The sequence below is a fragment of the Capricornis sumatraensis genome, chromosome 3, assembly GCF_032405125.1.
Source record: "Capricornis sumatraensis isolate serow.1 chromosome 3, serow.2, whole genome shotgun sequence".
Lineage (NCBI taxonomy): Eukaryota > Metazoa > Chordata > Mammalia > Artiodactyla > Bovidae > Capricornis > Capricornis sumatraensis.
The window spans coordinates 43,120,540-43,130,611 of NC_091071.1; the positions used below are offsets into that span (position 1 = coordinate 43,120,540).

The 10,072-nt window shown below is 34.7% G+C and overlaps 1 pseudogene; it reads left to right on the forward strand.

Annotated features, from left to right (window-relative positions):
* The first annotated feature begins 4,132 nt into the window (after window positions 1-4,132).
* On the forward strand, window positions 4,133-5,205 carry LOC138076864 (olfactory receptor 4P4-like; annotated as a pseudogene).
* Window positions 5,206-10,072: the final 4,867 nt, after the last annotated feature.

Here is a 10,072-nt window from a genome sequence, read left to right on the forward strand (position 1 = left end):
AGTCACAACCTTATTATGGAAGATCTAGGTAACTAACTTACTAAATGATAATTTCAGTAAAGTCTCCTAGGTGATTTTAGTCTTTTTTCCACCTAGTACAACTCCTGGCACATTGTAATTGATAACTAATTAATAATTTGAGTTTTATTTTCCTTTATTCAGAGATTAAACAAGTAAGGTGGCTCAGAAAGTTTACATAATCTGTTCCAAATTCAAGCATTCACTATTCAACATAGATCTGAATGGCATACATTTTGTTTGGTTTTGTTTTTCATTATGTCCAGGTCAGGGAGAAAATGAGGCACTGGCCCTAACTCTCACCAAGATAAGATTTTTTAAGAGAGATAAGCTAAAGCAATTAACAGTATCTGACAATAATTAGATAAAAATATGAAGTAAGGTAGGTAGTTCTAAGAACCATGAAACAGAATATTTGAGTAACCATGGCATCGTGGGCTGTAGTTAGTGAGCTCTGCCTGGGAGTAGCAGGAGTTTAATACACTGATAAAACTGAACAAAGATTGATTTGGAACTGCTGGCCCAGCCTCACTGCTTCATGGAATCATTAGGAATTCCAGAGAATAATACTTAAGTTTGAACTAGAAGTGATAGATTTCCATATACCTGGATTGGATAAAGGGAACTTAATGGCTCAGACGGTTACATGGGGTCGCAAAGAGTCGGACACGACTGAGCGACTTCACTTCAAAGGATCGAAAGTAAAGGAGAACTCGAGGAGTTGTGCTTCCTTTTGAGACTGGGTCAGTTAATCTTATAAGAGATAAGAGAGAGAATAGCTTGGAGAGGAGTTTTAAATTTATTCTGATATGTTTGGAAAATAATAGTCATCAACAACCAGCTGCTGACTCCTAAAAATTTATGTCAGAATCATGGACAAAAATTTCGGGTCCAGCAGAAACCTTTAAAGATTTGGATTAACTCCCATTGCTTATTGAGGTCTAAACTGAAATACAAAATAGGGATGTGGCATACTCATGGTAACAAGTTAGAAAATAGTGCAATGAGATGAAGGAGAAAACATTTTGTTTAGTTTTCCAAATAGTCCAATATTTTAAATAATATCTTCTGTTAAGATGATATAATATTTATGTTTTAAAATATGAAAATGGAAAATGATGTTTGTAGACATATGAATCATATTTTTTATTTTCATAGAAATAATTGTAAATAGGGAAAAATGCTTTCAAATTGTTTAGGAATATAGGTTATAGTTTTTTAGTCAGGCATTATACAATTTTTATATTTTAAAAAGTAAATTTTTATAGGTATTTTCACATATATTTCAGATCTCTTTCACATTTTCACATCTCTTTCTAATTGACTAGGTTGAGTGCATTTACATTATAACAATTTAAAAAATAATTATCAATTTTTCCTGAAATATTCAAGTATTGGTAAGACAAAAGAATCTATTTTAAAAGCTTCTGTTTACTTTCTCGACAATTCATAATCATTTCATTGATTTTCCAGTTTAGTCTGCAAGCACACTTACCAAAATGGCATTTACATTGTCTTTTTCAAGTATAATTTAGCCTGTTATCTGATAAAGAATCTCACATAGGCAGGATTTTAGACATACTGTAAAGGGGAAAAAAGGTTGAGAAAATGTAAGTAAACTGATTAGTTCATGCAGCAAGTCAAGTATTATATAAAGAATAATTTGTGATTCAATATTTAATTTACATTGTTTCCCACCAAATCAGAAGAATATAATTTAGGGGAGAAGTTAAAATAGAGCATTCAGTTCAGTTCCGTCCAGTTGCTCAGTCGTGTCCGACTTTGCAACCCCATGAATTGCAGCATGCCAGGCTTCCCTGTCCATCACCAACTCCCGGAGTTCACCCAAACCCATTTCCATTGAATCAGTGATGCCATCCAGACATCTCATCCTCTGCTGTCCCCTTCTCCTCCTGCCCCCAGTCCCTCCCAGCATCAGAGTCTTTTCCAATGAGTCAACTCTTTGCAGGAGGTGGCCAAAGTATTGGAGTTTCAGCTTTGGCATCAGTCCTTCCAAAGAACATCCAAGACTGATCTCCTCTAGAATGGACTGATTGGATCTCCTTGCAGTCCAAGGGACTCTCAAGAGTCTTCTCCAACACCACAGTTCAAAAGCATCAATTCTTCGTCACTCAGCTTTCTTCACAGTCCAACTCTCACATCCATACATGACTACTGGAAAAACCATAGCCTTGACTAGACGGGCCTTTGTTGGCAAAGTAATGTTTCTGCTTTTGAATATGCTATCTAGGTTGGTCATAACTTTTCTTTCAAGAAGTAAGCATCTTTTAATTTCATGGCTGCAGTCACCATCTGCAGTGATTTTGGAGCTCAAAAAAAGAGTTTGACACTATTTCCACTGTTTCCCCATCTATTTGCTATGAAGTGATGGGACCAGATGCCATGATCTTAGTTTTCCAAATGTTGAGCTTTAAGCCAACTTTTTCATGCTCCTCTTTCACTTTCATCAAGAAGCTTTTTAGTTCCTCTTCACTTTCTGCCATAAGGGTGGTGTTATCTGCATATCTGAGGTTATTGATATTTCTCCCAGCAATCTTGATTCCAGCCTGTGCTTAAATTATTGAGAATAATTTTAAAAGCCTAAAATGTAATTGAGAGTTGAATGAGATGGCTTATTTGATAACTACAAATATCCCCTCTTCTCTATTCAGTATGATACATATTTAAATGTCATTTTGTGGCCATTGATGATGACTCTCATACACTATATAGATTTGCAGTTTAACTCTTCCAAACCCCATTTTTTTGTACACAGGTTTGAATGGTAATTTCTCTGTAAATGAAAAAGAAGGAGAGGAACATTACAGATTTGAAAATAAATTGTGAATATATTGGTTCTGAAGTTTGGAGTAAATTAAATACAATATTTTAAATACCAAAGTCCTGTGTTTTATATAGCTGAAGTAAATTTTAGTGTGATTTAGTGGAATGATTAGTTCTCTGTAGTTTTCCCTAGTCTATCTTTCTTGAACTTCTACCAGTAGAAAGATATTGGTTTAGTTAAAGATTTAATAGTTATAAATACATTATTATAGCTGGCCTTACATTACTTTATAGTAGTGACTAGGAGGAGAAGGAGGTAAAAATAACAGAAATGAAAGAGAGAAAAGCCAGCCTGAGATACTAAGACATGTGATATAGGAACAGAAAGAATTAAACATTTACAGGATGACTGATTATTAGAAAGAGTTGAACAGTACATCAGTTAGAAAGAAACCAATTTGTGCAAGTGAATAAGACACTAAAATTTTAAGTGACTGAAATTCAAGTGAAACTTAGTATCCTCAAATGCCTTACTGAATATCTAAAACACATATTTTTAAAGTTTGAGATGATATCTTTTGAAAAAATAGAGGTAATTATACTTTGCTTGCTATCCCTTTGTGTGACTATAAAATATAATATTTTATCTATAAATTAAGCACATTTGTAAATTAGGCACAAAATAAATATAGCTGATTTTGGCCATGTATATATACCTCATGATTCCAAATTTGTTTATATTTTTTTCTATTTATCACATTTCCAGCTAGCATGGATGGAAGGAAATTTTTCACATATAACATTATCCATATATTATATCTCATATATTTGTGCCTTTTTATTTTCTCTCAGGGTTTCATTTCTGTTTCTATTTTCTCAATAAATAATAGTGAGGCTAGGAAAGAGATGACTGATTTTTGTTTCCTAAAGTACCATTTCTTAAATTCTACCAGGGCATAATATCCAGTTATGGTTGATAATACATGCTAATAGAATTGTTATGTAAATATACTGCATTCCACAGTGTTAGTTTTCAAATCAAGTATCAAAGTTGTTTATGAGGAATTAATATTTTCCTCATAAATAAAAAGAACGTAAGGGAAGCTTTTTAAAATAAAAGTAAATTTTTTTTCTTCAAGTTTTGAACACTTTGTGTTATAAAATGCCCCATGCTGCAGTCCATGGGGTCACAAAGAGTTGGATCAGACACAGACTGAGTGACTGAACTGAACTGAACTGAACTGATGACAAGGAATACTATGCATCATTATATTTACATATTTATAAAGACTGAAAACTAATTGCAGGTGGCTACAAACTGCTCTGAGTCATGGAAAATAGGAATAACATCACAGAATTTATTCTCTTAGGACTTTCTCAGAAAAAGGAAATTGAAATTCACTGTGTTTTTTTTGTTTGTTTGTTTGTTTTGTTTTGTTTTGTTTTACTGTTCTTACTTTGTTACATTGCAGTTCTGATCGGAAACCTACTTTTCATGATTTCTATCGCCTCCAGTCAACTTATGAAGCAGCCCATGTATTTCTTCCTGAGTCACTTCTCCCTCACAGACCTTTGTTACACCTCCATTGTGACCCCCAATTTAATTGCTGACTTGCTGTCAGCAAAGAAGACCATTTCCTGCCATGGCTGCATGACACAGCTCTTAACCATGCACTTCTTTGGGGGAGTCGAGGTCTTCATCCTCACGGGGATGGCCTATGATCACTATGTGGATACCTGCAAGCCTCTGTGCTGCACTCTGATCCTGACCAGATAGAAATGCATTGCAATGATCGCTGCTTCCTGCGCTAGGGGCTTCCTGCATTCCTTCAGTCAGTTTCTCCTGGCCATCTTTTTACCCTACTGCAGCCCCAACAAAACAGATCATTACTTCTGTGATGTGTATCCTTTGCTGAAACTGGCCTGCACTGACACCACCACAATTGGTCTCCTTGTCATCGCCAATTCGGGCCCCATGGGCCTGGTGATTTTTGTGGTCTTGTTGCTATCCTATGGTGTGATGTTATACACTGTCAGGTCCTACTCTGCAGAGAATTGCCACAAAGCTCTCTTCACCTGCAGTTCCCACATCACTGTGGTGGTCCTCTTTTTTGCTCCTTTATTCTTCATTTACGTTGGACCAGGAACTACTTTCAGTTCAGTTCAGTTCAGTTCAGTTCAGTTCAATTCAGTAGCTCAGTCGTGTCTGACTCTTTGGGACCTCATGAATTGCAGCATGCCAGGCCAGCAACTACTTTACCAGAAGACAAAGTGTTCCCTCTTTTTTATCCTATCATTGCTCCCATGTTCAACCATCTAATCTACACACTGAGAAACATAGAAATGAAAAATGCCATAGAGAAACTCTGGTGCCATATCACAGTAAGAAATGAAATGAACTAAAACATTCCTCTGATTTTCACCACTGAACCTGTTGAATATATGAATTTTATATACTGAAAACTTTAAAATGTATAATGCTTGCCTATGTTTTTTGTTTTGTTTTAGCAACATATAGATTCAAATATGAACAAGAGCTTACAACTCCCTGGATTTATCCAGACTCTCTGCCATACTCTTTTCTAGTTTTCTTGTCTTCTTATTTATAGCTCCTCTTCCCCTCTGATCTTTTGGTTCTGTAATCAGTTTAGATATTTAGCAATAGACTATCAAAGGTATCACGTAATACAAATCAACACTGAGAACACATATTGCCCATTTTGTATGTCACTTTAATCAATAAAGCCAATTCCAGGTAGCAATGATTTAGAAGATAATTCCAACATTTACTTGCATCATTTAAAGAATTTTCTAAATGGCCAAATTTTGGACCTGCAACTCTATTTCTTAAAAATATAGCTTTCTACTCTGATAATTTTGTAGCCAGTGGCATCTGGAGCTTCTTATGTGTCCAACACTGGTACTCTTTTCTTTTGAAATTCCAGTACTTTGGCCACCTCATGCGAAGTGTTGACTCATTGGAAAAGACTCTGATGCTGGGAGGGATTGAGGGCAGGAGGAGAAGGGGATGACAGAGGATGAGATGGTTGGATGACATCACTGACTCGATTGACATGGGTTTGGATGGATTCCGGGAATTGGTGATGGACAGGGAGTCCTGGCATGCTGTGGTTCATGGGATCACAAAGAGTTGGACACGACTGAGCAACTGAACTGAACTGAACTGAAGGAACTGTCTCTCCCAACTCTGTCTGTGTAAACATGCAATTCTGGCTAAGACCAGCACCTGATAGTGTTTATTTGTTACGGGTTTCTCTTCTGGACCCAGAATTGCTTACTAACTATAAGGACTAGGACATATGCTCAACAAACCATCCATCAAGTGATAATAGCCCAGCACACAGTCTTGTGAAGATATGTGCAGGACTGAAAATACTGCTTGGCCATACAGTATGTGCTCAGTTAGTATGAGCTATTTTATTGCCCAGTCTCCTGTTATGCATCAGAAATGTAACCATTCTGATAATAACTTTCTTTTGGAGTGGTGAGGGTGTGAGAATGGGACTTATATTAATGTCATTTTCCGACTAGGTTTCCCTGGTGGCTCAGACAGTAAAGAATCCACTTGCAATGTGGGAGACCTGGGTTTGATTTGCTTGAATGAGAATTTGTTTTCAAGTTGTAGAGAGAGCCATGCTAGATACAAAATGAGTTGTCAGTGTTGAGAATTCTCAAAATGGGTGCACGATTCAAAAATAAAAATAGCATAGTTCTATGACTATTTCAAATGCCTAGCAAACAGCCTAAAATAAGTGCTAGAAATTCTTGCAAAAACATCTTAACATATTTGCTTGTTGTTTTAAACCTAGCTCTTGACAGCTATCCTAAAGCTCCTGGATAGGGCATACACAGTACACACATCAGAGAGCAGGAAAGTGAAAGATCACCTTCTGGTGTGAAATAAGGAGGGGTTTTAATAAGAAAGCCAGCCAACCCTCAAAGTTTCCCTCTGCTTCAGAAGCCCTGTCTTCCATCCAACCACACTTGTATTATTGAAAAATAAAACTTCAAAAATTAACACAAATTTTTTCTGTTTTATTTCTACTGTTGGAATAAAAGTTGTGAATATGGATTACTAAAATAATTGGAGACTGCAGCAACACAGATGGACCCAGAAATTATCTTACTAAGTAAAGTAAGACAGAGAAAACCAAATATATGCAATCACTTGTATGCGGAATCTAAAAAAAAAAAAAATTACACAGATGGACTTATTTACAAAACAGTAACAGACTCACAGAAGCAGAAAACAAACTTATGGTTACCAAAAGGAAAAGGGGAGAGGAGGGATCAATTAGGAGTTTGGGATTAATAGAATCAGACTACGGCCTATAAAATAGATAAACAACAATGATCTATTGTATAGCACAGGGAACGATACTCAATATCTTATAATAATCTATAATGAAAAGTAATGAGATGGAAAATATGCATGCATATAAACACACATATATATGAGTTGAATCACATGACTATATACATGAAACCAGCACAATATATTAAATAGACTGCAGTTTAATAAAATAAACAAACATGTCATTTTCAATATCAATCATTAACTAGGGAATTCCTTCACTTTTGCACTTTGATCTCTCTTCTCAGCTTCTCAAGAACATCAGCCATATTTCTCTCTCCAGCTGGATCATTAATAGCATGTAAAATATCAAGAAATGATGATGAGATTCTTTGTAATTTAGTGAATGATTTTACCAGTTCTTGCATTCAGGTTATTATCCACCTTTCATTAACTTTGGCTAAAATATTTTGCAAGTCAAAATAGAGAAGTTGATTCACACAAAATAATACCAATGCTAACAATATCTGGCCATAGAAATTCAAATTGTGTCAGGAAAAATGCAATTAATGATAGCCCTTTGTATATTTGACTAGTTTTGCATAAACTTATAAATTCATTTTAGCACCCCTTAATGACTATAAATATGTGGGGAACTCTTGTCTGAACCAATGGTAACATCTTAGTGGTTTCTAAATTAAATATTAATTATAAGTTTAATAGAATCTTTGACATGTTCATTCAACATTTGTATAAAAACACAAATATGTTCTCTCTTAAAATACATCATTTGACAAATGATAAGCTTTAAAGAAACTATAGAAATATATCCATTCATAGATACCCACTGACTGTTTAAAAAAATTTAGTGATACGTGAAAAGATCTTAGAAACTTTCAGACAGACAATAAAGACAAAGTAAATTTTTTTAGAAGATGAATTCAGTTGTATGATTTCAGCTTTTGAACATATGTAAATACTACATTTTCAGGAACAAAACGGGTGAGAAAATGTGATTGTCTTATGGAATTACATAAAGTAAAGTTCAAGAAACAACTAAATAATAAATATCTGTATAACATTAAAAAGTCAAAGATTTACAACTGAGTAAAACTTCTATAAATTAAAATGAAAAGACCCACAGCTTCCCATTCATTTATTTTAAATATACTATTTGTAATTATACATTTGTTTGTTTGTTTGTTTCCTTTTCTGTCTCCTTCTTCAGTCTCCAGCCTCATTGAGGGTTTTGTTCACCACAAGCATTTTCTAGGGCTTCCCTGGTGGCTTTGTTGTAAAGAACCCACCTGCCAATGCAGGAGATGTGAGTTTGACCCCTGGCTCAATAAATTCCCTTGGAGAAGGAAATGTAACCCACTCCAGTATTCTTGCCTGCAAAATTGCATGGACAGAGGAGTCTGGTGGGCTACATTCCATGGGATTGCAAAAGATTTGGACATGATTTAGCAGCTAAACAACAGCAAATGTATTCTCCATAGTAAGGTTTATCCAATCAGACCATTTAGAAGTAGGAAATAGTAAATATTTTATATGAATGAATTTATGAAACCATTTTATGTTTCTGTTATAGTTCTTTTAAAAATAAATTTTATACAAATACATATGGAAAATTCAATCTGAAAAAGCACATCATTTTAGTAATGAGTTAGCCATGCAAAGATAAATTGGGAAATAATCTGTGCATCTGACAAGAGAACCCATGGGGGCATGTGATCTTCCACCCCACAAAAACAAACAAACAAACAACAACAAAAAAAACAACCAAACAAACAAAAACTACTCTAAAGCATAGGAGAATTTTCTGGGCATCACGTAGAAACTGTAATGCCCTAAGAAAAAAATTATTCCCCCCTAGGGAAAATTCAATCTTAAGTCCTAGGTCTACTCTCTGAACCTTTAATTCTGGCCGTAGGGTTCTCAGTATTTCCCATGGCAGCTCACTTCAGCCTCCCTCAGCTAGCTGACTTTGCCCTGTCCTGACAAATGGGCATTATATACAACATTCCTTACATTCTCCACGTCCCATGTCTAATTGTAGTGTCTTGGATGTTGACGCAATAGGGAAATATAATTAAGGACTTTGGCATATTTATTTATTAGGTAGAAATTGAGAAACTGAAGCTATGGTTTCCATCTTTGGCAAAGTATACTGATGGGAAATTTTTAAATCTTCAGAGATATTGAGACCTATTCTATATTAAACATTTTTCAGAATTCTCCTTAAATGCTAATTCAACATCAAAAAGAATATATAATATATATGTACATACATATATAAGTACTTATATATTTAAATTTTCTATAGAGGCAAAGGCAGAATATCAGAGACACATTTATTTTTTAGAAATGGAAAAATTTTGTGCTAAAAGTATCTCAAAGTTAGTTCAATTTGCCAAATATATCCCTATCAGTGGAACTCATGAGTTCTCTTATAAGATGTTATGCAATTAGAAATGGAATGATGCATGGAAATGGTAATTTTTAAAATTCTGACTTCATTTTAGGTGTGAGGCCTCATAAGAAATCTGTCTGATGAGTTAAGCAGCTGGTAAGTTAAATCCAGTTCCTAATTATACTGGTGACTTTCCTTAAAATGAATATTTGAATCATTCTGATTTTATTTATGATCTAAGCATTCTAACAAAACTTTGAAAAATTCCAGAATCTTTAAAATGCTACTTTTACTATTTGCAGAAACATTCTGTCTTCAATTATCATGAATTGTGATTTGCACGTGAGCTCTTAAAGTTATCAGTGCTATATCTCTCAGCAACTATCAAAATATTACTAGATTTACTTATCTTTTTAATATTTCATAAATTTTATTAACAGTTAGCCGTTTGGATTCCATGATGGAAAAAAGTTGAATATGAAGAAGAATGGAGTGGCCCAGAAGATAAGTGGACAGTATTGCCATGAAGAAACCAAATATTA